Source organism: Triticum dicoccoides, chromosome 7B (genome assembly GCF_002162155.2).
Source record: "Triticum dicoccoides isolate Atlit2015 ecotype Zavitan chromosome 7B, WEW_v2.0, whole genome shotgun sequence".
Classification (NCBI taxonomy): Eukaryota; Viridiplantae; Streptophyta; class Magnoliopsida; order Poales; family Poaceae; genus Triticum; species Triticum dicoccoides.
In genome coordinates, this window is record NC_041393.1 from 455,195,687 (window position 1) to 455,222,208 (window position 26,522).

Sequence of the window (26,522 nt, forward strand, 5' to 3'; positions counted from 1 at the left end):
AGAGCTATAAATGTATGAAATCTCAACAAAAGAAACTAAGTGGGTGTGCATCCAACTTGCTTGCTCACGAATACCTAGGGCATTTTGAGGAAGCCCATCATTGGCATATACAAGCCAAGTTCTATAATGAAAAATTCCCACTAGTGTATGAGAGTGACAACATAGGAGACTCTCTATCATGAAATCAGGTGCTACTTTGAAGCACAAGTGTGGAAAAAAGATAGTAACATTGTCCCTTCTCTCTTTCCTCTCATTTTTTTTATTTTGGTGGGCTTCTTTGGCCTCTTTTTTATTTTTTTATTTGGGCTTCTTTGGCCTCTTTTATTTTTCATAAAGTCTGAAGTCTCATCCCTACTTGTGGGGGAATCATAGTCTTCATCATCCTTTCCTCACTTGGGACAATGCTCTAATAATGAAGATCATCACACTTTTATTGATTTACAAATCAAGAATTACAACTCAATACTTAGAACAAAATATGACTCTACGTGAATGCCTCCGGCGGTGTACCGGGATATGCAATGAACCAAGAGTGAAATGTATGAAAAATTATGAAGGTGGCCTTGCCACAAATACGATGTCAACTACATGATCATGCAAAGAGCAATAGGACAACGATGGGGTGTGTCATAATAAACGGAATGGTGGAAAGTTGCATGGCAATATATCTTGAAATGGCTATGGAAATGCCATAATAGGTAGGTATGGTGGCTGTTTTGAGGAAGGTAAATGGTGGGTGCATGATACCGGTGAAAGTTGCGTGGCATAATATAGGCTAGCAATGGTGTAAAGGTGAGAGTGCGTATAATCCATGGACTTACATTAGTCATAAAGAACTCATATACTTATTACAAAAGTTTACTTACCCTCGACGCAAAGTACTACTACGCATGCTCCTAGGGGAAGGGTTGGTAGGAGTTAACCATCCCGACCTCCACACATAAGGACGACAATTAAAAGAGCACCCCATGCAACAAATTTGTTACACAACTTTTACCATACGTGCATGCTACGGGACTTGCCAACTTCAACACAAGTATTTCTCAATTTCATAATTACCCAACTAGCATGATCTAACATTACCACCTTTATATCTCAAAACATTTATCAAGCATCAAATTGATCATAGTGTTTAATGCTCTTTCTATGATATTTTTTATTATACCCAACTTGGATGTCCATCATTCTAGGACCAATTTTATAACTATAGCAAATACCATGCTGTTCTAAAAGACTCTCAAAATAATATAAGTGAAGCATGAGAGATCAACAATTTCTACAGAATTAAGCCAACGTCGTGCTCTAAAAGATATAAGTGAAGCACTAGAGCAAAATATTGTCTAGCTCAAAAGATATAAGTGAAGCACATAGAGTATTCTAATAAATTCCAAATCATGTGTGTCGGATTTCGGGTTTCGGCAAAACCCTTAAGGTTCGAACTCTGGGGTGCGCGCGAAGATCTTCCCCCTACCGATCCACGTCCGAACGCCTCGCTGAGAATCTAAGCTAAATGATGAACAACACAAGGGACACAAGGTTTATACTAGTTCGGGCCACCGTTGTGGTGTAATACCCCTACTCTAGTGTGTGGTGGTGGATTGCCTATGGGGCTGATGATGAACAGTACAAGGGAAGAACAGCCTCGCAAGAGGTGTTCTTGTGGTGGAATGTGGATCGACCCCCCTTCTACTGTGGTGGCTATCTCTATTTATAGAGGCCCTGGGCCTCTCCCCAAATATTGAGCGGGAAGGGTGCCAACAACGGCCATTTTGAAGGGGAACATCTAGTACAAGTTATCCCGACTAAAGTTGGTCTTCGGCTGCCAAAGGCACTGGCGATGATGCCGTCTTGGGCTCCACGGTGACCTCCGTCCTGCCACTCTGCTAGTCTTGGTCTCGTTGCACCAGAATGGTAACCTTTGCTTGATGCCTCGGTACTCTGTGCCTGTGCTTGCCCCCTTTGCACCAAAGAGGAAACAAGGACACTACACAGGCCGGCGCCCGCCTAGCGCCCGCCTGGTATTGGTCATCATGGCTTGCGTCACGAGCACCTCGCGAGGTACCCCTGCCTTGATCTCTCTGCCTCCTTGCGAGCCTGCCTGGTGAGTCCACTCCTGAGGAAGCCTTTCGTCGTCTGCCCCGCGAGGCTTGCCCCCTCGCGAGGGTCTTGAGCTTGAGTTGATGAAGATGGGCCGTACTGGGCCACTACTTGAGCCACGCCGCAGGCTGCAGGCAGGCAAGTCTGGGGACCCCCGTTCCCAGAACGCCGACAGTAGCCCCCGGGCCCAAGGCACGCTCGGACTTGGCTTAGCAGAGAAGCGAAGGAGCAAGTGCGGAGCACCGCGGGCCCCAACAACCTGCGGCCTTGGGCGCCGCGTGGCGGTTGATTGGACGTGGGCGTCTCCGCTTCCCCACGCTGCCTCGACAACTACCCGTCTGACAAAAGGCTAGTCCGGGTTAGGCTTACCTTTATCGCTCTCGTTCGCCTTGCTTCAGATCCCCTTTCTTGCTCTTCGCCCCCTTGCTTCCGAAATCTCCAGATCCGCCTCAACCTTTCACCTCCAGCGAGCAATGGCGCCCCGCAAGATGACGACCGGGGCTCCACCGGCCTGGTACTCGCCGGCTCTGGATCCCCCAAACACGACGGAGAAGAATCTCGCCCTCACGCGCCTGATGATGGAGGTGCAGGGCAGCGAGATGGGGGAGACTGCGCTCCGGCCCGGCTCCGCCTAGCTGTAGGGCAAGGGGAGCACATTCTATCCCTTCTTCATGAGACCCGTCATTGCTGTCTGGTGCCTCCTTTCTCTGAGTTCTTATTTGTTGTCCTCCGCCAGTATAATCTGCATGCTCTACATCTCCACCCAACTTTGTTCTCCTCCTGTTGATCTTCGCCTACTACTGCGAGGCATACATCGGGGTGATGCCCTATATGGCCTTGATGCGCCACTTCTTCTCCCTCCGAGTCAATCGCGCCAATATCTTGACGTGCACAGGCTTTGTTGCATACTCCAAAGCCAACGCCATCTCGAAGGCCAGGAAGAGGGCCGACGGCTTCCGAAGAAAGTGGGTTATGATGGATGCCAGGTGCGTCAACTCCCGGCTGGCGCTGCCCATGGGGCAGCCCCAGACCGTCGAGGCGTGGTCTCATGCGAATCTTGACGACCGGCAGGTGAAGCTGGTGCTGGAGAAGATGAATGCTCACTTGAGGCCGGGCAACCTGATGGCAGCTAAGCTGACCGGGGCCACGCTCCTGAGGGAGTTCTTGGCGCATCGGGTGGCTCCACTTCAGGCGCACTCGCGCCCACTGTGGAGGCTCGAGGATGCGGACGCCATCCTCCGCCTGAGCTCAGAAGCCCTGGCTAACGAGGATCTGACCGCGGATCTTCGCTTCCTGGTCGGAGAGGACGTGGCAAGCCCGGAGGGCGCTCCGGTCCCCTTGTTCCTCCGCGACGACTGGGAGCGGGTGGTAGACGCCATGCCCACCTTTGACGGGGACGGTCTGGTGCCGGCGGAGGATCCTGAGGGCCAGGCGGCGATGGCGATGGTGGACTCCCTCTGTGGTCGATTCCCCCTTAGGCAGAGTGTCGGCGAAGGCTCCAAGATGAGATCTCACGGATACATAAGGTTACGGCGGTGGAAATTGTGTTTCGGGTGCTCCCTGGATGTTTTCGGGGTACATAGGCTTATATAGGAGGAAGAAGTATGTCGGTGGCCGCCCGAGGGGCCCACGAGACAGGGGGCGCGCCCTATAGGGGGGCGCCCTCCTATCTCGTGGCCACCTCGGCTGCTTCTTGACTTGCACTCCAAGTCCTCTAGATCACGTTCATTCCAAAAATCACGCCACCGAAGGTTTCATTCCATTGGACTCCGTTTGATATTACTTTTCTTTGAAATACTGAAAAGGCAAAAAAACAGCAATACGGGCTGGGCCTCCGTTTAGTAGGTTAGTCCCAAAAATGATATAAATGTGTAAAATAAAGCCCATAAACATCCAAAAGGGGTAATATAATAGCATGGAACAATCAAAAATTATAGATATGTTGGAGACGTATCACATAGCGCTTCCGTATGTGTATGGGCATAGCCGCTCCTCGGCAGTGTCGTCAGCCAGCACGGAGCATGGTGCTTCCACTGGTACATGGAAGGAGGGGCCCTCCGGGAGGGGCCCCCGGGGCGTGTACAGCCCTGCCCTGACACGTGGCCGACACGGTAGGGCCAGACAAGGTGTATCTGGGCACTCGTGAGCCAGCGCGGGACTCACGAGGCCCTACCTCAAGGCGGGTTGCGCCTGATCTTGAGCCTTGGGTGGCTGAGTGTTCCTGCAAGGCGGTAGATGCAAACGCTCTACGTCCTCAGGTCCCGGCCCTCGAGCTAGCTCAGCCGCCGCTGGTATGCCAGGTCGCGATGCCATGGTCAAGGCCAGAGGGTGAGGGATGGAGAGCCAATAAGAGCTCCTGAGTCACGATGCTCAGGCGCCCCCCTTATAACATGCAAGCAATTTTACATGAAGGAGAAAAGAGGGGCCGCGATGGGCGAGAGATGATAATCACAGGCAAGTTGAGCATGAAAAAGCAAACCAACTTAGATAGATGCAGGAAGGGCACATGCCACTGGGTCAGGCCTGAGCGGCTTGGGGATGATGCAGCCCGAGGGGCGTGTTGACACACGAACACGTCACGTGTACCCTCGACGCCGGGGGTGATGCACCGCAGCTCACGTCGAAGGAGACCCGACCGACAGCGTGATACACAAGACAGTCGATGGGCGCTTTTGCAGACCCGAAAACCCCACACCCCCGGGAGGGACCTCGTCAGGGAGTGCGGCGGCTATGGGCTGCCCTAGGTCGATTCGCTCGCCCCTAGAGCCTCGAGATTCGCAGCTCTCAAACACGAAGAACAGCGAAGAACGAGAGAGAAAAATGATGGAGAGATAAAACGTAGACTTGAAAAAGTAGTATATTGATTTGTTCGATTGTGTGTTGTTCAATCGGCCGTCACCCCCAACATATATAAGAGGCGGCTGGACTTCCCATACAAGTAAAGGATTCATCTAGGCTTTCCTTACAAGAAAAATTACATCAATTCGCGTCCTAGAGTCCTAGTTCTATTCCAACTCGGATTCAGTCTGAATCTGGCCTAAACTCTGTCTTCCTTCTTGCGCGGGCCACCGAGCTTGCACATGATCTCTGATCAAGACGGCCCAAATATCAAACTTGTGCGCCTCGATGATACGAACAACTCTCATATTGATTACTTTTTCAAATAAGGCCATCTTGAATACTCTTTGAGGTCATCTTTACCTTCCAGTCGGACTCGGTCTTGTAGTAGACTAGATTATCCGAGTCTCGTAGTGAAATTGTAGGCCATATACTATCTTTGATGATGATGACTCCAAAACCAAAGTTTACCGTCTTGATGATATGCATAACTTCTGTATAGAACACTTCTTCATCCGAGGTCATCTTGATAAACTTTCGGGCACATGTTCAGTTTCACTCGGATTCGAGCTCATCCACTCGGATATTAGAGACTTTCACTCGGACCATCCGACTCGACCTTTTCACTCGAAAAACAATCTTTCACTCGGATGACTATATTTTCACTTGGAAGACAAACTTTTACTCGATCGATAAGTTTTCACTCGACCTTTTACTCGATCGTTAGGTTTTCACTCGACCTTTTACTCGATCGTTAGGTTTTCACTCGACCTTTTACTCGATCGGTAGGTTTTCACGAACTTTTACTCGATCGGTAGGTTTTCACTCGACCTTTTACTAGATCGGTAAGTTTTTACTCGACCTTTTACTCGATCGGTAGGTTTTCAGATGGTAAAACTTTCCACTCGGATTTCCCGACTGAAAAGACAACCTGATCTTGATTTGCCTCTCCAGGTTGCATATGACCTCAGATTGAGACACATTGTATATGAAAATCGATCGGATCGACGAGATGAAACTTTTTCATGTTGAAGGTTTTTCCATTCAAGGCCATCCAGAAGGCCGAATTGCTCACGCATTGTATCAGACACTCATTAACATGTGTCTGGTGTCGAGCGTAATATTTTGGTCTTTGGTAGGGCTGGTCTGTATTGATTGTAACTTTTGCATACAACTCGGATTGAGATGATTTATATATCAAAATTGATTTCTTGGACGAGACAAAGACAATTCCTTTAGAGTACTCCTTCATCTGAGGTCGTCTTGAAGGCATGATCGGCCAAAAACCACTCGGAATATTGAATTCTGCCACTCGGAATATAATTTCGGCCCCTAAGATGGAGCCGGACGATGATAACCTAAACATCAAAGTTGTTCCACTCGGTGATGTGAAACTTTTCATGCTGAAAACCCTTTCACTCTGTATCTTGCCAAAATCAGGCGTCAACACATGCCCCCCTATTTTTCGGCAAAGCTTGCATGCCGAAAATAATATGCATAGTGTTCGTTCTAAGGACGATGTCAACACTCCATCGACCATTTATTTTCCTCAGGGCGATAATTATGTATCGGCCATGTTTGTGCTAAGGGCGATAATCGTATATCGGCCATTGCCTACTCAGGCTTCCTGCCACACTCTCGGGTTGTACTTCTTCAAATATTTTCCGTTGAGAGCTCGGGGTAACAATGCCCCTTGTATTGATTCCACCAAATATGAATTTCTGGGAACAACTCTTGTAATCCTAAAAGGACCATCCCAACTTGGAGACAACTTCCCAAATTTTCTATCTCTTGAACCAATCGGCAGAATCACTTTCCAGACGAGATCACCAACTTGAAAATTCTTCAATTTAACTTTCTTATTGTAAGCTCTTGCAACCCTCAACTTGTCTCTCTCTATGGACTTCAAAGCAACCAAACGTTTATCGGCAACTTCATCAATATTGTCCATCATCAAGTTATAAAAGTCTACTGCCGATAAATCATTTTGTTTGGCTATTCTCAAAGCATTCAAATTTACTTCCACAGGTAAAACGGCCTCTTGACCATATACTAGCTCATATGGAGTTACCCACGTAGCACCATGCCTTGAAATTCTATGTGCCCATAAAGCTTCGGACAACAACTCATGCCATCCCCTCGGATTATCCTCAAGCTTCTTCTTGATGAGCTTGATTAAAATTTTATTGCTAGACTCAGCTTGTCCATTAGCTTGGGCATAATACAGAGATGAATTGAGCAACTTTATATTATAAGATTCGGCAAACTCTCTGACTTGGTGTGACATAAAAGATGAACCTTGATCTGTAGTTAACGTTTGAGGAATACCGAATCTATGAATAATGTGTTCGGTTATGAATTGAATTACCTCAGTATGTGTCATGTTCTTGAGAGGTACCGCTTTAGACCATTTAGTGAAATAATCAGTTGCCACCAATACGAACTGATGCCCTTTTGAGGAAGACGGGTGGATTTGTCCAATGAAATCTAAACCCCATCCTCTGAAAGGCCACGGTTTGATAATAGGATGTAACATAGTAGCAGGAGCCAATTGAATATCACCAAACTTTTGACAAGCTTCACATCCTTTATAATATCTGAAGCAATCATTAATCATAGTCGGCCAATAAAACCCAGCACGTTGCAATAACCATTTCATCTTGGGAGCCGACTAGTGAGTGCCACAAATACCTTCATGTACTTCTCCCATAGCAACTCTTGCCTGGTCCTCATCCAAACACTTTAGAAGAACATCATCGACTGTTCGGCGATAAAGACCATCATCTCTCATTGTATACTTGAAAGCCATACGCCGAACAGCCCTGTCCACCCTTTCAATCGGATTGCACAAGTAATCAACAATGGGCTTTCTCCAGTCGGAATTATCACCTGCACTAGATTTTTTGTTAATGGCCGAATCAGTGAGTTCAGGTTCAGCCTCTCCCATATTGGCAAGACAAGACATCGGTATTTGAGAGATATGAAACATGCCATGATCAACATGATATCCAGATGCTTGTTGTTCCAGATCATTTGCTTTCCAATTGTCATGCCTAGATATATGAGCAATGCTAAAACAATCCAAAGTAGAAATTATATCTAGACATTTATCAAGGTAAACATTAAGTGATTCGTCCAAACACTGAAAGACTTTGGATACTTGCTGCACCACTAGTAACGAATCACCATAAGCCTCAATATGTGTAACACCTATAGCAAGCAACATCTCTAGGCCGAATAACAATGCTTCATATTCGGCTTGATTGTTTGTGCAAATATATTCTAAGCGGCATGATGCTTCAAAAACAGCACCATGAGGAGATATATAAACAATACCAACACCTTGGCCATTGTTACAAACTGAACCATCAAAGTATAATCTCCATGGCACTAATGAAACAAGGTTCATATCAACATCATGCTTGTCATTAATTCGATGTTCAACAATGAAATTAGCAACAATTTGGCCTTTCATGGATTTTAGAGATTCATAAGCCAAATCATATTCAATCAAAGCATAAGCCCACTTGCCAATTCTACCACTAAGAATTGGCGTATGCAACATGTACTTAATGACATCGGTTTGACAGGTTACTACACAAACACTCGGCACTAGGTAATGTCTCAATTTTGTGCAAGCATAATATAAGCATAGACATAGTTTTTCAATAAATGTATACCTTGTCTCGGCGTCCAATAAGCGTCTACTCAAATACATAATGGCATGCTCTTTTATTTCGGTATCTTGAGTCAAAACAGCACCAATAACACCTTCCTCTGCTGCGATATAAAGCTTAAAAGGCTCTCTATGCTTGGGTGCTTTCATTACCGAAGGAGTGCACAAATAATTCTTGATCATATCAAAGGCTTCTTGCTGTTTTGCCCCCCAAGTGAAATCAACATCATTCTTTAATCGAAGGATAGGAGTAAATGCATCAACTTTCCCTGACAGATTGGCTATGAACCTTCTCAAATAATTGACCTTGCCAAGGAACTTTTGCATATCTCTCTTGCATGTTGGAGCCTCCACTTTCTATATGGCCTCTATCTTTTTGGGATCAATTTCGATGCCATCTTCATGAATAATGGAACCCAAAAATTTGCCAGCTGACACGCCGAATGCACACTTCAAAGGATTCATCTTCAGTCCATACTTTTTCATTCTTTCAAAAGCTAAGTGCAAATCGGCCAAGTGAGATTCAAAAGCATCCGATTTGACAACAATATCATCAATATAAACTTCAAGTATGATACCGAGTAAATCATGAAAAATCAAATTCATAGCCCTTTGATATGTGGCTCCAGCATTTTTTAATCCAAATGTCATCATTGTCCACTCGAATAAACCAAGGAAACCAGGACATCGGAAAGCTGTTTTGTACATGTCCTCTTCAGCCATAAAAATTTGATTGTACCCGGCATTACCATCTAGAAAGCTAATAACCTTATGTCCAGAAGCATCATTAATAAGCATATCAGCTGTTGGCATGGGATACTCATCTTTGGGTGTAGCCCTATTCAAATCTCTGAAGTCAATGCACACCCTCAACTTGCCGGATCCCTTCTTCTCCACTGGGACAATGTTAGAAATCCACTCGGCATACTTGCAAGGTCGAATGAAATTAGCTTCAAGCAGTCGACCAATCTCTTCCTTGATCCGGTCATATGTTTTCGGATTAAACTTTCTGGCCGACTGTTTATAAGGTCTAAAACCGGCCTTTATAGGCAACCAATGCTCCACTAGCTCTCGGCTCAACCCTGGCATCTCATGATATTCCCATGCAAAGCAACAAACATATTCTTTCAATAGCTCGATTAATTTAGCCTTACAATCAGCTTTCAAATTTTTGTTTATAAATGTCGGTCGAGTGGCTGAACCATCTCCAATATCTATCTCTTCTAATGGATCAGCCAATGTAAAACCTTGTCCAAGTTTATCCATGTCATCCAACTCCTCTATAGACTCATACATATCGTCCTCACTGGACCGATATTTTACAAGACGTTTTTGTAACCACTCGGAATTAGGATCCATTTAAACATATCATACCTTGGAGCCGATTGCATTCAGTCGGCTTTAAAGACACGGGCACAAAACCATTTTTGGTCGCGCTGAGAAAATCAAACTCTGATAAGTCATGTCCCGTCAAGCAAGTATCATTGGGATGTTGCCAATCCACCAATGCATCGGCCAAAGCAACACAGGCCGAGTTATCCGCATGAATGACTTCCACTTCATCATCAACCCACTGAATCAAAAACTAGTGCATAGTGGATGGCACGCACTGGTTTGCATGAACCCAATCACGGCCTAGTATAACATTGTAGTTACCTTGCACCTCAGCGACAAAGAATGCAGTAGCCAAAGTTTTGCTTCCGACTGTAAGCTCCACATCCATCACACCTTTGGCTTCAGTTCTCTCTTTGCCTTCAAACCCGTTGAGCACCATATTGGTCTTGATCAATTCTTCATCAGGCAAGCCCAATTTCCCGAAGACCGAATAGGGCAAAATATTTACCACAGCACCACTATCAACAAGCATCGACTGAGTGGCGATCCATTGATATGACCTCTGAGATACAACGGTTTCAAATATGTTACTGGTTCTTTTGGCTTCTCGAATATTGCGTTTTTAGAGCTAAAATCCAGTTGAGCCACTTCCCCTTCCTCATCTACAACACGAAACTCAGCAGGTAAGTAATATACCATATTGATATCCATACCTTCATGGACCGGTGTAGACTCATAGTCCAACATATCAGCCTCTTCTTCAAGTGGATCGACCAATTCTGAAATCTGGTCGAGTGAAGGAGAAGAAAGAAGTGTTGCAGATGATGTAATAGCTATCGCATCGTCCTCCTTGGGTGGTGTAGGCACTTCTATGATGGATGTAGAAGCTGATGTATCTTGTATTTGTTTAGGCCTCCACACTTGTTTTGCTGGAACCATGGGTTGAGTGTCATTGAACAACTTATCCCTTTGCTTCTCGGCCTCCTGCTCTGCCATCTCTTGACTCCTTAACCTCTGTAGTTTCCTCTTCTGTGTCTTTGTTAGCCCTGGAGGACACCACTTTGGTCGAGTGTATTTAGCATCTGTCACCTTTACTTGGCTGGTGCTTGCTTCATGGTCATTAGCCGAGTGCTTTGGCGCGATAGCAAGTATCGGCTCAGTCGAGTGGTTATGCAAAGTCGGCTGCTGTATGGAGAATGTTTCGGTGCCCAAGATAAGTTTGTCGACATCCATTTTCTCCTTGCCTTTTCCCGACTCAACTGCTGCAACACTTGGTGACTTAACACGCCATTCTTTTCGACTTTCCAGATGCATGAAATTTCCATTTGGGCGCACCTTTTTTACTCAGATGGAATCCACTCGGATGGGCGTCACTCTGATGGAATCCACTCGGATGGAACTCACTCGGATGGATTTCACTCGGATGAAATCTACCCATTCATATTTTTTCATTTGGATAGCTTCCACCTGGGTGCATTCTCACACTAGGATAGTTTCCACTCGGTCGCATATGTTGACTAGCCGACTGATAGTCACCAATGTTCAGTCGGCCATTATATGAGTAATCAAGTCGATTCCACACAGATTGCCTCTGCTCTTCTGAAAACTGCGCCCTTGGTCCACTTGGTTTCACATACTGACTGAATATATCATCTGATGGTGACCTTGGTCGTTTCAAGTATGATGGCCGGTTAGAGCTGGAACCAGCTGACTGATTAGCATATTTGGACAGCAACATATCAAAAGTTGGCTTGATCCGCTTGCGTTGCACTTTAGCTTCATTCCTCTTCCATTTGCCAACTTCTGGACTCTTGGGCTTGACAAATTTAACTCGAGTGTCCTGTTGCACCTGTGTTTGCCCCCCGAGTGTAGGATTCTTGATGGTGATCTTGATCACTTCTTTGCCATCGGGTTGCTTATCAAGCACAACATGTCTCCCCAAAACCTTGTCGCCTTCCTTGTCTTTCCTGGGCTCACCAACAATGACATTAGCTTTATTAGCAGATTCGGCTACCTCCGGTCGAATGAGCAGCTTCTTCCCTTCTAAATCCATGGTGTTCATTGGAAAGGGCTGTTTATCAACTTGCATCTCAGAAAAGTTCAATCGTCCGTCATTAATGGACGATTGTAGCTGTCGTCGAAAAACATTGCAATTGTTAGTAGCATGAGAAAAAGAATTATGATATTTGCAATAAGCACGCCGTTTCAGCTCTTCAAACGGCGGTAAAGTATGAGATATTCTAATAATCTTAGCCTGCAGCAAAGCATCAAATATTCTATCACACTTAGCAATGTTAAAAGTAAACTTCATATCTTCATCACGATTCTTATGAATCGGTTTCAGATCATTGCAAGTAAAGGGTTTGGCCTTAGATGGCCAAACAAATTCAGTAGCAAAAACATCACCCTCATCGTCCGAGTGATCACTATCATATTCCACCATATTCATCTTTGGACGATCGGCTTTGTATCTATGCACTTCTTTGAGATCTTTGCTTCGGCTTTCCTGAGCCAAAGCCCTTTGTAAGACTTGGTTAATATTTAAGAACTCATAGCCTTCTAACTTTTGTCTAATGGGAGTTCTCAAACTACTCAGCACTAGGTCTGCCAAGTCTCTCTCGGTTATCACCAAACTAAAACATCGGTTTTTCATTTCTCTGAATCTCTTGACGTAATCGGAGACCAATTCATCATGCTTCTGTTTAACCGATGTTAGATGTGACAACTTGAGTTCATTGTCGCTGTTGTAAAAGTGATCATGAAATTTCTGCTCTAGCTGCGACCAAACTCGAATGGAACCATATGGTAAAGAAGAAAACCATGAAAATGCGGTACCAGTTAATGATAAAGGAAATAAACGCACTTTCAACTCATTTAGTGAACCTGCTTCACCTAATTGTGCCAAGTATTGACTAACATGCTCCCATGTGGTTTTTGTGCCCTCTCCATTGAACTTAACAAAATCTGGAATTTTATATCCTGGAGGGCAATGGATGGGATCAAAGTACTCGGGGTACGACTTTTGGTAAATCCGATTCCGAGGTAACTCAACCCCAAAATTCTCTCGAAGCATCTTAGCCATCTCCTCTCTAAGATTAGCTAGACCATCATCCATAGTGGATGATGAAGCTTGTGGCAGTGGCATAGGAGGAGTATGGTTACTAGCTGTAGGTAGGAATTGTGGCAGGTATGTCGACCCATAATTTGCTAGTGGTCGAGTGGTTGTAGCTGTAGGTAAGGTTGGGTTCGGCGTTGCCACCGAACCTGGCATGCTCATAATAGGATTAATGGGTGCAGCCACAATTTGATTTGTTTGGGTAGGATAATAAGCCATCGGCACGGGAGGCGCCAATGCAATAGGTAAAGCCTGATTAGGGTTTTGCACACTAGCAGCTACACCATCATTACCACTAGTCGATTGAGATGTATTCTTCTGAGAATTAGTATTTTCTATGAAAGTTTGATAGACTAGATTGTTACCATCAGCAATACGACTTTCAATCTCAGCCCACTGATCAGGAGAAAAGGTAGTACTCACAGAAGGTTTAACCTGCTCGGCTTGAAGAGGAGGTAACTTGATTTCTTCAATCGGAGTGATGTTGCCTTGGCGATCCTTCTTGAACTTTGCAAGGAACTCCTGCAAATCCTTCTCTTCGCGCGCCTTCTTGTACTCCTCATAGACTTGGCGATGATCAGCCGATATCTCATCAAGACTGGGCTTAATGATGTTATCGGCGTCTACCTCGGATGGCTTGGGAAGATCGGACATGGTGGATGATGATGATTGATCCTCTTCCCCAGCGGAGTCGCCAAAAAGTGTGTTGACACACGAACACGTCACGTGTACCCTCGACACCGGGGATGATGCACCGCAGCTCACGTCGAAGGAGACCCGACCGACAGCGCGATACGCAAGACAGTCGACGGGCGCTTTTGCAGACCCGAAAACCCCACACCCCCGAGGGACCCCGTCAGGGAGTGCGGCGGCTATGGGCTGCCCTAGGTCGATTCGCTCGCCCCTAGAGCCTCGAGATTCGCAGCTCTCAAACACAAAGAACAGCGAAGAACGAGAGAGAAAAACGATGGAGAGATAAAACGTAGACTTGAAAAACTAGTATATTGATTTGTTCGATTGTGTGTTGTTCAATCGGCCGTCACCCCCAACATATATAAGAGGCGGCTGGACTTCCCGTACAAGTAAAGGATTCATCTAGGCTTTCCTTACAAGAAAAATTACATCAATTCGCGTCCTAGAGTCCTAGTTCTATTCCAACTCGGATTCAGTCTGAATCTGGCCCAAACTCTGTCTTCCTTCTTGCACGGGCCGCCGAGCTTGCATATGATCTCCGATCAAGACGGCTCAAATATCAAATTTGTGCGCCTCGATGATACGAACAACTCTCATGTTGATTACTTTTTCAAATAAGGCCATCTTGAATACTCTTCGAGGTCATCTTTACCTTCCAGTCGGACTCGGTCTTGTAGTAGACTGGATTATCCGAGTTTCGTAGTGAACTTGTAGGCCATATACTATCTTTGATGATGATGACTCCAAAACCAAAGTTTACCGTCTTGATGATATGCATAACTTCTGTATAGAACACTTCTTCATCCGAGGTCATCTTGATAAACTTTCGGGCACATGTTCAGTTTCACTCGGATTCGAGCTCATCCACTCGGATATTAGAGACTTTCACTCGGACCATCCGACTCGATCTTTTCACTCGGAAAACAATCTTTCACTCGGATGACTATATTTTCACTTGGAAGACAAACTTTTACTCGATCGATAAGTTTTCACTCGACCTTTTACTCGATCGTTAGGTTTTCACTCGACCTTTTACTCGATCGTTAGGTTTTCACTCGACCTTTTACTCGATCGGTAGGTTTTCACGAACTTTTCCTCGATCGGTAGGTTTTCACTCGACCTTTTACTCGATCGGTAAGTTTTTACTCGACCTTTTACTCAATCGGTAGGTCTTCACTCGGATAGTAAAACTTTCCACTCGGATTTCTCGACTGAAAAGACAGCCTGATCTTGATTTGCCTCTCCAGGTTGCATATGACCTCGGATTGAGACAAACTATATACGAAAATTGATCGGCTCGACGAGAAGAAACTTTTTCATGTTGAAGGTTTTTCCATTCAAGGCCATCCAGAAGGCCGAATTGCTCATGCATTGTATCAGACACTCGTTAACATGTGTCTGGTGTCGAGCGTAATATTTTGGTCTTTGGTAGGGCTGGTCTGTATTGATTGTAACTTTTGCATACAAACTCGGATTGAGATGATTTATATATCAAAATTGATTGCTTCGACGAGACAAAGACAATTCCTTTAGGGTACTCCTTCATCCGACGTCGTCTTGAAGGCATGATCGGCTGAAAAACACTCGGAATATTGAATTCTGCCACTCGGAATATAATTTCGGCCCCTAAGATGGAGTCGGACGATGATAACCTAAACATCAAAGTTGTTCCACTCGGTGATGTGAAACTTTTCATGCTGAAAACCCTTTCACTCTGTATCTTGCCAAAATCAGGCGTCAATAGGGCGCTCCCAACAAGGTAAGCTAAAGACATAAGCAAAACAGATACATGCCGCGGGGACAGACCCACACGTCCTGGGAATGATGCAGCCCTGAGGGCGCTCCCTGCTGAAATGAAACTCGAAAGATGTCACCTGATATCATTGCAGAGCCAGTGTTGGAGTAGCTGACGACGTGCGGTGAAGAAACCAATCCTCACGAGCCTTCGGGGCCCTGAGCCTCGGGAGGCTCCGGAGGTCCGGGCGGCTCCTCAGGGTCCATCTCCATCTCCTCGAGGAACGTGCGGTGCCTGGCCACCTGAGCCTCCAGGATGCTCCTCATCAGGTGCTGATGAGCAGCAGCCGCGTTCGACAGGCCGAAAGGCATGCGAACGTAGCTGTGGGGTGGACCCTCGCAACGTCCCACATGCGAAGGCCAGAAACGCTCCTGAGACGCGACTCGATTGAGCCCTGGGTAGTCGATCCAGATGCGTTGCCTTCCATCCTCGTCTGGATGGGGAGCTACGCCGGGTAGGCGGCGGCTGCCGCGCATGACTCTCGACTCCTACAACTCCTGAGTGACCTTGGTGATGAACTCCTGAGGGTTGGGCCCTCCTTGCCTCATGCCTTCCTGAGGGAAACGTGCCGCGAAGCACGCCTCCAAGTGGTGCTCGAGCGCCTCTCTCGTGATCTTGGCAAGATCAGTGGCCCTCCAGGAGAGAGTCCCCGAGCCTTGCCCGAGGAGGGCGCCAGGCACGCCTTCCTATGTAACGGAGGGAGGCGCCCCTTCGACGGGCGCGGTGCCACCGGAGGTGCCTACCTCCTGAGGCCTTGAGCTGGGAAATGTCTTCTTCTTCTTGGGTGCTGCCTCGGGAAGGTTCCCACCCTTGCTGTCTGGGTCCTCGATTGATGCGGCTCGGAAGGCGGGCTCGAGAGAGCACACCGCATCCTTCTCTTCACAAGGGACTGTGATGACTCCGCCGCTTCCCGGCATCTTGAGGACATTGTAACCATGGTGAGCCACTGCCATGAACTTGGCCAGGGCTGGATACCCGAGGATGGCATTGTATGGCAAGCGAATGTGGGCAACTTCAAAGTCGATGAGCTCGGTACGGTAGCTCTTGCGCTATCCAAAGGTGACAGGGAGGCGGACCGGCCCTATCGGGGTGGTGGAACCATCAGTGACTCCTGAGAAAGGCTTGGTCGGCTGAAGCTGATCATATGGGACTTCGAGATTGTTGAACGTCTCAACAGACAGAACGTTGAGTCCTGCGCCGCCATCGATGAGGGTCCTGGTGACTTGCACATTGCTGATGGCTGGGGAACAGAGCATTGGGAGGACACCGGCTGTTGCCGCACACTTGAGCTGATCCGTTGAGCTGAACGTGATGGCACACGTGGACCACGTAAGAGGGTGTGTGTCCTCGAGCTTAGGGAGGACTGCATTCACCTCGCGAGCAAACTGCTTGAAGATGCGCTGAGAGGCTGGGGCCTGGGCACCACCCAAGATGCAAGCAATAGCACGTGGCTCCTGGAAGCCCCGAGCCCCCTCGTCCTGATGATGGTCTTCATTCCTTCTTGGTGGTGGTGGCAGAGGAGGAAGGCCTGCGTTGCCTTGCGAGCGATCTTCACGAGGCTGATCCCTCCAAGCCCCCTCGCGAGGCTGGTCCTGCCACCGATCCTCGCGAGGCCGGTCACGCCACCCTTGGCGAGGGCCACGGTTGTCCCATCATCCTCCACCTCTTTCTCCTCCTCGGCCATAGCCCCGATCGCTGCGCTCGGGGCGTCGACCTACATGTCCTTCTCGCATGGCCCTGAGCTCTTGGCATTCGTTGGTGTTGTGGGTGTGGAGGTCATGGTACACACAGTACCAGCTGCCCTTGGACGACTCCGGCCGGTCCCTCCCACGCTTCATATCCGGCTCTGCTGCGAGCACAGCTGCTCCTTTGCGCTTCACGTCCTTGGCCTTGGCTTTCTTCTCTTCAGGATCGGTGGTTGGGAGCTCAAGAAGGGAGAGGCGTCCCTCCTCAGCCCTTGCGCACTTGGTCACCAGGTTGAACAGCTCCACAGACGTGCACAGATCCTCGTGGATAGCCAGCTCCTCCTTCATCTTGACGTCGCAGATGCCGTCAGAGAACACTGAGATGATGGCCTCCTCGGTCACCTTGGGAATCTTGAGGCGAGCATTGTTGAAGCACTGGATGTACTTCAGCAGGGTCTCTCCGGGTTGCTGCTTGATGCGACGCAAGTCACCCATGACTGGGGGGACGATCGCGAGTGCCCTGGAAGTTAGCGATGAAGAAGGTGCGCATCTCGTCCCAAGAGTAGATCGTGCCGGGAGGCAGATTCAGGAGCCAGGTGCGGGCACCGTCCTTGAGCGACATGGGAAACCAATTCACCATGACCTTTTCGTCTCCGTTGGACGCTTCGATGCCCAGCTCGTAGAGCTGCAGGAACTCTGCAGGGTCGGCAGTGCCATCGTAGTGAGGAGGCAGATCCGGCTTGAACTTGCCCGGCCAGGCGATGCTGCGTAGCTCGGTGGTGAAGGCGCGGCAGCCTGTGGTGGCCACCAGAGCTCTTTGCTGACGCGGGGCTTGCTCCTGGGGGTTCCTGCACGCCGCCGCCAGGGGCAGCACGGGGTCTTGACAAGGTGGCGCAGGGATGCGGTCGTGGCGCGCTGGTGCATGGAGCATGCGAGCACCTTCTTGGGGATGAGGGATTTCTTGGCAGCTCCTTTCTTGCCGTGCGGGCGCTGGACGCGGTGGGTCTCGTCCAGGGGCCGTGCGCCTTGGAGCCAGGGCGCCTTCTTGGGGATGTGCTGGCGGAGGCACCTCCTGAGCTGCATCACCCGCGCAGGATGGAGGGTGAGGCAGCGAGAGGGACGGCGCAGGGGAGCCCCCTGCGGCACTGACAAGCTCGGTGATGCGAGCGAGCCACTCCTCGTACAGGTCGTCGACGGGACGGTACTGCAGGAGCTCATGTGCCAGGAGCAATGCGACATGCGCATTCGCGGGAGCGCGGGGGCGTGCGACAATGAACCAGCTGGAGTCAGCGACGGGGTGGTGGTGCGACCTTCCCATTGCACTGAGGGATGCAGCAACGACGCCTGCTGCTCGTTCCCCGCCGGGCCGGTGGCGGCGTGCGCGGCAGGCGACGGGGAACGACGAGGAGGCCCGTCGACGAGAGCTGTCTGGGCGACGTGGGTGGCGAGAGCAGCCCGACGCTCGGCGTGAGCTCGGCGAGTGTCCGCCATGGATGTGATGAACGATCGAACGCGGGGTAGCGGAAGAAAGATTCCGGCGCACCCCTACCTGTTGCGCCAAATGTCGGATTTTGGGTTCCGGCAAAACCCTTCAGGTTTGAACTCTGGGGTGCGCGCGAAGATCTTCCCCCTACCAATCCACGTCCGAACGCCTCGCTGAGAATCTAAGATAAACGATGGACAACATAAGGGACACAAGGTTTATACTAGTTCGGGCCACCGTTGTGGTGTAATACCCTACTCTAGTGTGTGGTGGTGGATTGCCTCTGGGGCTGATGATGAACAGTACAAGGGAAGAACAGCCTCGCAAGAGGTGTTCTTGTGGTGGAATGTGGATCGGCCCCCCTTCTACTGTGGTGGCTATCTCTATTTATAGAGGCCCTGGGCCTCTCGCCAAATATTGAGCGGGAAGGGTGCCAACAACGGCCATTTTGAAGGGGAACATCTAGTACAAGTTATCCTGACTAAAGTTGGTCTTCGGCTGCCAAAGGCACTGGCGCTGACGCCGTCTTGGGCTCCATGGTGACCTCCGTCCTGCTGCTCTGCTGGTCTTGGTCTCGTTGCACCAGAATGGTAACCTTTGCTTGATGCCTCGGTACTCCGCGCCTATGCTTGCCCCCTTTGCACCAAAGAGGAAACAAGGACACTACATAGGCCGTCACCTGCCTGGCGCCCTCCTGGTCTTGGTCGTCATGGCTTGCGTCACGAGCACCTCGTGATGTACCCCTGCCTTGATCTCTCCGCCTCCTCGCGAGCCTGCCTGGTGAGGCCACTCCTGAGGAAGCCTTTCATCGTACGCCCCGTGAGGCTTGGCCCCTCGCGAGGGTCTAGAGCTTGAGTTGATGAAGATGGGCCGTACTGGGCCACTACTTGAGCCATGCCACAGGCCGCAGGCAGGCAAGTCTGGGGATCCCCGTTCCCAGAACGCCGACAATGTGTGTCTCTCCCAAAAGGTGTGTACATCAAGGATGATTGTGGTGAATTAAAAAGCAAAGACTCATATCATACGAGACGCTCCAAGCAAAATACATATCATGTGGCGAATAAAAATATAGCTCCAAGTAAAGTTACCGATAGATGAAGACGAAAGAGGGGATGCCTTCCGGGGCATCCCCAAGCTTAGGTTTTTGGTTGTCCTTGGATTATCTTGGGGTGCCATGGGCAACCCCAAGCTTAGGCTCTTGCCACTCCTTATTCCATAGTCCATCAAATCTTTACCCAAAACTTGAAAACTTCACAACACAAAACTCAACAGGAAATCTCATGAGCTCCGTTAGTGCAAGAAAGAAAAACCACCACATAAGGTACTGTAATGAACTCATTATTTATTTATATTGGTGTTAAACCTACTGTATTCCAACTTCTCTATGGTTCATACCCCCCGATACTAGCCAAAGATGCATCAAAATAAGCAAACAACACACACAAAACAGAATCTGTCAAAAACAGAACAGTCTGTAGAAATCTGTAACTTTTGAACACTTCTGGATCTCGAAAAATCCTAACAAAATAGGAAGTCCTGGGAAATTTTTCTATTGATCTTCTGCAAAAATAATCAATTCAAATCACGTTTCTGTGATTTATTAAAATTATTCTCGTGCGCATAAAAGATTCTGTTTTTCAGCAGAATCAAATTAACTATCACCGTAGGTTATCCTATAGGTTTTACTTGGCACAAACACTAATTAAAACATAAAACCACATCTAAACAGAGGCTAGATTAATTATTTATTACTAATCATAAGCAAAAAAGCAAGGAACAAAAATAAAATTGGGTTGCCTCCCAACAAGCGCTATCGTTTAACGCCCCTAGCTAGGCATAAAAGCGAGAATAGATCTAAGTATTGCCATAATAATAAGATAGATCACGAAAACTCATCTCATATTCTCTATGTTCAGCAGCAAGTTTTCTTTGTGGCAAGCAAAAGTAATCAAAAGGGCTAAATTTAATGGGAAAAAAGTCCCCAAGATCAATCTCGGGAGGTATGAGTTCCTCCTTTGGCCCTTCATATTGCACAACCAATTCATCATTATAAGCATTCTTTTGACAGAAAGTCATGAGCCTATACTCAAGAGAATATCCTAACTCATTGTTTCGAATAGAAAAATCATTATTAAGTTCGGAAATTCTATCCAGTAGAACATTGGTAGGAACCTTTTTTCTAAGGTTTTCATTAAAAGCAACATAATCTAAAGATTGAAAACGCATTATGGCCTCTTGATCCAAGAGGATTGCCTCTATGAGAGGGCGGCCAGAGTCCACCTATAGTGCGCAAAAATTTCTTTGGCTTCTTTTATTATAAATCTGAACTCATGAGCCAAAAAGATAGTAGCTTCACGCTTAACAAAAGAATGCTCAATATTGAAAAATTCTAGGAAAATCCTTTGAATGCAAGGATACATATGCATAAATTGTCTTTCAAGTTCAACTATAAGCATGGCGATAGCATCCGCAAGACTACTAGTTCTATGAAGAATAGATCCACCCATAGTGGGTAAAGCACCGGCACAAGTAAAGAAATCTTGAATAACACCTTTTCCAATAATATTACCACTACCGATTCGAAACATTTTAGTATGTAAGATGGGTGGTTCTTCAACCGGATCAACCAAAGCATCAAAATTTTCTATGTTATTACTATTGTTCTTATCAACTATATCCTCCCCGGTTTCAGACATAGTGGCAGAAAATATGAGGAGCAAAGAAAGGTGAACAGAAAAGGGAGGGCGAATAAAACAGCAAGGGTGAAGTGGGGGAGAGGAAAACGAGAGGCAATGGCAAATAATGTAGTGCGAGGGAGATGAGTTTGTGATGGGTACTTGGTATGTCTTGACTTGAGCAAAGACCTCCCCGGCAACGACGCCAGAAATCCTTCTTGCTACCTCTTGAGCACTCTGTTGGTTTTCCCTTGAATTGGAAAGGGTGATGCAGCAAAGTAGCGTAAGTATTTCCCTCAGTTTTTGAGAACCAATGTATCAATCCAGTAGGAGGCTCCTCAAAAGTCCCTTGTACCTACACAAACAAACAGGAACCTTGCAACGAACGCGATAAAGCGGTTGTCAATCCCTTCACGGTAACTTGCAAAGGTGAGATTTGATAGAGATAATAAGGTAAGATAAATATTTTTGGTATTTTTATGATATAGATTGGAAAGTAAAGATTGCAAATAAAGATAGATCAGAAACTTATATGATAAAAGATAGACCCGGGGGCCATAGGTTTCACTAGTGGCTTCTCTCAAGATAGCATAAGTATTACGGTGGGTGAACAAATTACTGTCGAGCAATTGATAGAAAAGTGCATAGTTATGAGATTGTCTAGGCATGATCATGTATATAGGCATCACGTCCACAACAAGTAGACCAAAACGATTATGCATCTACTACTATTATTCCACACATCGACCGACTCCTGCCTGCATCTAGAGTATTAAGTTCATAAGAACAGAGTAATGCATTAAGCAAGATGACATGATGTACAGGGATAAACTCAAACAATATGATATAAACCCCATGTTTTTATCCTCGATGGCAAAAATACAATAGGTGCCTTGCTGCCCCTGCTGGCACTGGGAAAGGACACCGCAAGATTGAACCCAAAGCTAAGCACTTCTCCCATTGCTAGAAAGATCAATCTAGTAGGCCAAACCAAACTGATAATTCGAAGAGACTTGCAAAGATAAACAATCATACATAAAATAATCCAGAGGATATTCAAATATTTCTCATAGATAAACTTGATTATAAACCCACAATTCATCGGATCTCGACAAACACACCACAAAAAGAGTTACATCGAATAGATCTCCAAGAATATCAAGGAGAACATTGTATAAAAGATTGAAAGAGAGAGAAGAAGCCATCTAGCTAATAACTATGGACCTGAAGGTCTGTGGTAAACTACTCACAACTCATCGGAGAGGCTATGGTGTTGATGTAGAAGCCCTCCGTGGTCGATTCCCCCTCCAAGATGGGATCTCACGGATACAGAAGGTTGCGGCGGTGGAAATAGTTTTTCGTGGTGCTCCTGGATGTTTCCAGGGTACGTGGATATATATAGGCGAAGGAGGTAGGTCAGGGGAGCCACGAGGGGCCCACAAGGGTGGGGGGCACGCCTACCCCCCTAGGGCGCGCCCTCCTGCCTCGTGGTCGCCTCGGCTGCTTCTTGACGTCCACTCCAAGTCTCCTGGATTGCGTTTGTTCCAAAAAGATTGCTCCCGAAGGTTTCATTCCGTTTGGACTCCGTTTGATATGCCTTTTCTTCGAAACACTGAAATAGGTAAAAAACAACAATTCAGGTCGGGCCTCCGGTTAGCAGGTTAGTACCAAAAATGATATAAAAGTGTAAAGTAAAGCCCATAAATATCCAAAACAGGTAATATAATAGCATGGAACAATAAAAAATTATAGATACGTTGAAGACGTATCAGTCTTCTTAAGTAAGCAACTGCAAAAGCTTTCGGCATAAGGTACTGAGTCCTTCCCCAGCAAGTCTTTAAGGGGGGAAGCTCCTAAAGCACAATATCCAGTCTTCTTCAGCAAGCTGTCTGATGAAAGCTTCGAGCACAAGTTATTTAGTCTTCCTCAATGCGATGGCTTCCAGCATAACCTGTCCAATTTTCCTAAGTACGGCACCAGTGCAAGGTATTACATGGTGAATTGATAGCATATGATGGTGCATCCTAAGAATACGATCTGCAACAGTTTGGTCAGATGTAAGAATCAGTCAGAACACAAGTCTGCACCAGGAATCAAATTCTCATATTGTGAGCATGCTGCCATGTTCTTGCAAGTCACGGGTATGATGATGAAGTCAAGGCAAGAACCTGACAATCTCACAAGTCATGCATGAGAAAGAAAGCCAGTTATATACCTCAGTTCGTGATGTAAGAACCGACAGATTTTGGGAGAAAAGACAACATGGGACAACAATTTTTGGCAGACTTATTAAGGCTAGTTTCCTCATACCAAACAAGGTGATACCATTAACCCTTGTCACTCCCTTATGTGCTGGACGAAAACAATGAGCTATATGCAAGTACGTGTGAATCCGGTATAGTTCCTATCACATGACCCATGAACGAGGATAAGGTACAATTGCCAAAAATATTGCACCCGACAGTACCTATGATCACACGAAGAAGCAATATGACCAAGCTTTTTCAGCAAAGAATCTAGAACAAGAAAACAGTAATGAAGGAGTAGGACCAGCGATACAGGTATGATATTTGTTGCATGACCCTCATGATACAGATACCCCGAATAGTCTGAGTCAGTGTATCGATCACCATGAATATTTACCTCTACTCAATTTTGTTAAGGACCCCATATCCAGACAACCCGCTCAGTTAACAATATATGCTCAGATTTGTCAATCTCGAATATCTGAGTCTGTCAAGTCAGACTAAAGGTCAATTCAATAGTTTGACTCTAGCGACTATGGTAAAGCATCACATAGCCTACTATCCTCATGGATACACCGATAGAATGAGCAATCTGAATGTGGAATAACAGTCTCGAAGCATGTGCCCTCACTTATGTGAATCATTATAGGATAGCCTGTCATGAACAAAATTCTTCTACCAGAACCACCATCAGTCAAGTCTGCGGACATTATCATATAAGGCCATACCCCTTATGCTGGCCACAGCAGGCAATAGTCAAACATTTGGTACAGATCTGACACTCAAGACAGTGGAGCCAGTCAAGATGATTCAGAAACTCCTGCGAGAAGTCAGAATCTGTCAGGAGAACGGTTATGAACCACCTCACTGCTTTGAACCTGGAGGACCTACAGTTAGTTGAGAAACCCAATGCAAGGAGTAAAAATATTGGGTGTCCACCAGGAAAATCTTTTCACAACTTCATGGAAGGTTGTCATTGCTGGATGTAAGTATGACACATCCATAGGAAATCACTCTTGGACTTGTGAGGCGGACATATATTTCATCATGATAATCTATCACACTCAGCTAAGCCAGCAGATATGTAAATAATTGGAGCCAGTACAATCATGAACATGTGAGATAAGATCGGTCAGAATGTGGATATAGTGAAGCAAACCACCCCATAGCGGGCTAGTCTTGTCATATGAAAAATTCAGTGGGAACAAACAATAAAGGAAAAAAGGATACCCGAGTTGGAAACGGTTTCCTTAAGTCAGTATATTCATACTTGTTCCCTGAGCAACCAAATCTCAGGGACGAGATTTCTTTAAGGGGGGAAGGTTTGTCACTCCCTGATTTTTAGCCCTTTCTTTTTCTTTTGAGATTTTTGCTTGAGTTTTTTTTCGTGGCTATGTGGTCTGGAAACTGGAGAAGATGACCTCTTCTTCATTTCCAACGTGGCTTGTCATCCTCATATCCATCCCAAGACCGTGTCATATTCATCTTGGACCAACCCCAATATTCTCTTCCTTGTAATTATTCCTTTTTCTGTTAAAGGAATAACCCTGTGTGCCCTAGGTTGTGAAGCAACCTATATTTCTGTCACTCCTAAAATTCCCAAATAATTCTCATAAATTGTTTGGGTCATATCTTCATCAAATATGGCAAAACTTTTCCTTGCCATGTTAGAAAATAATTCTCAAATAATCCTTTTCCTATTATGTCCTAAATGACACTTTGTGAAGCAAGTGCTATTTATCTTTGTCCATTTGACTCCAAACTTTTTGGACACCTTTTCCTATCCATATAATTGCCCTGTGCCAAATTTCAACCTCATTTGCCTAGTGAATATGTTTCAGCTAATTTCCAAAGTTCCTGTCCAGAAAGAAAGTTTGTGAAGGAGGTGCAAGCTAGGCATATCCAAATGAGTTGAAACTTTTCCAGATCCTTCATTTCATCAACTCATGAATCTACTCCGAATTTGAGCTCATTTCATTCATCCATTTGAGCTCAACTTCACTTCTTTATTTCTGGTCACATTTTCAGTTTGTGAAGCAAGTATATTTTATATTGTTTTAATGTTGCTGAAAATTTTCAAGGACCTTCTCGTATAAATATAACCTATTCCCACAATATTTGGGCTCATTTCATCTAGCATTTTTCCTCAGGATTTTTCCTAAGTTTCTGGCCAGAGAGGTGCATTATGAAGGAAAGTACCACTTTGGCTTACCCAAATGGTATGAAAATTTTGTGGCACCCTCTTATGCCCAAATCATCCTGCCATGTCCATTTTTACATCAATCCATCACTCCTAGTGAGTGCTACTTCATGATTCAGTTCCTGGACCAGATTTGGCAGTTGCAAAGCAATTATGTTAAATACTTGTCCAAATCATCTCAAACTTAATAGGATTGTAGTCCTTCTTAACCTAAACACACCAGACGTGGAGTTTGGATCTTTCCTCTTCCTTGTTGGTCACTAGTGCACAACCAAGTTTGCTACATCAAACTTGTGAAGCTTGTTTCTCTCGGTCCTCTGTGTCTTTGATCGTGTCACCATCTCAGTTCTACTCTATCTTGGAGGGACTTTGCCGTAGACAACATTTGCCAGCCCGTTGCGTCCTCTACTCGCCAGTTCATGTGGTGACCACCGTTATGGCATGAAGTGGACGCGAGCTGGTTGGTTTGTTGCTCGGGCCCCTCTCCTGCTCATTGTTCTTGCAAGCCCAACCATGTCCAACAGCTACCCTGTGCCTCCTCCGTCTCCCTGGACCCCTCTCCCCCACCTGAAGCTCGCTCGCTGGCGCTCGTCGCACTGCGCCCACCGACGAGCTGTAGCCGGCCGATGTTTCCTCCTCTGTTTTCTTCCTACCCATGCCCCCTTGGCCTCCTCTACTCCGTGA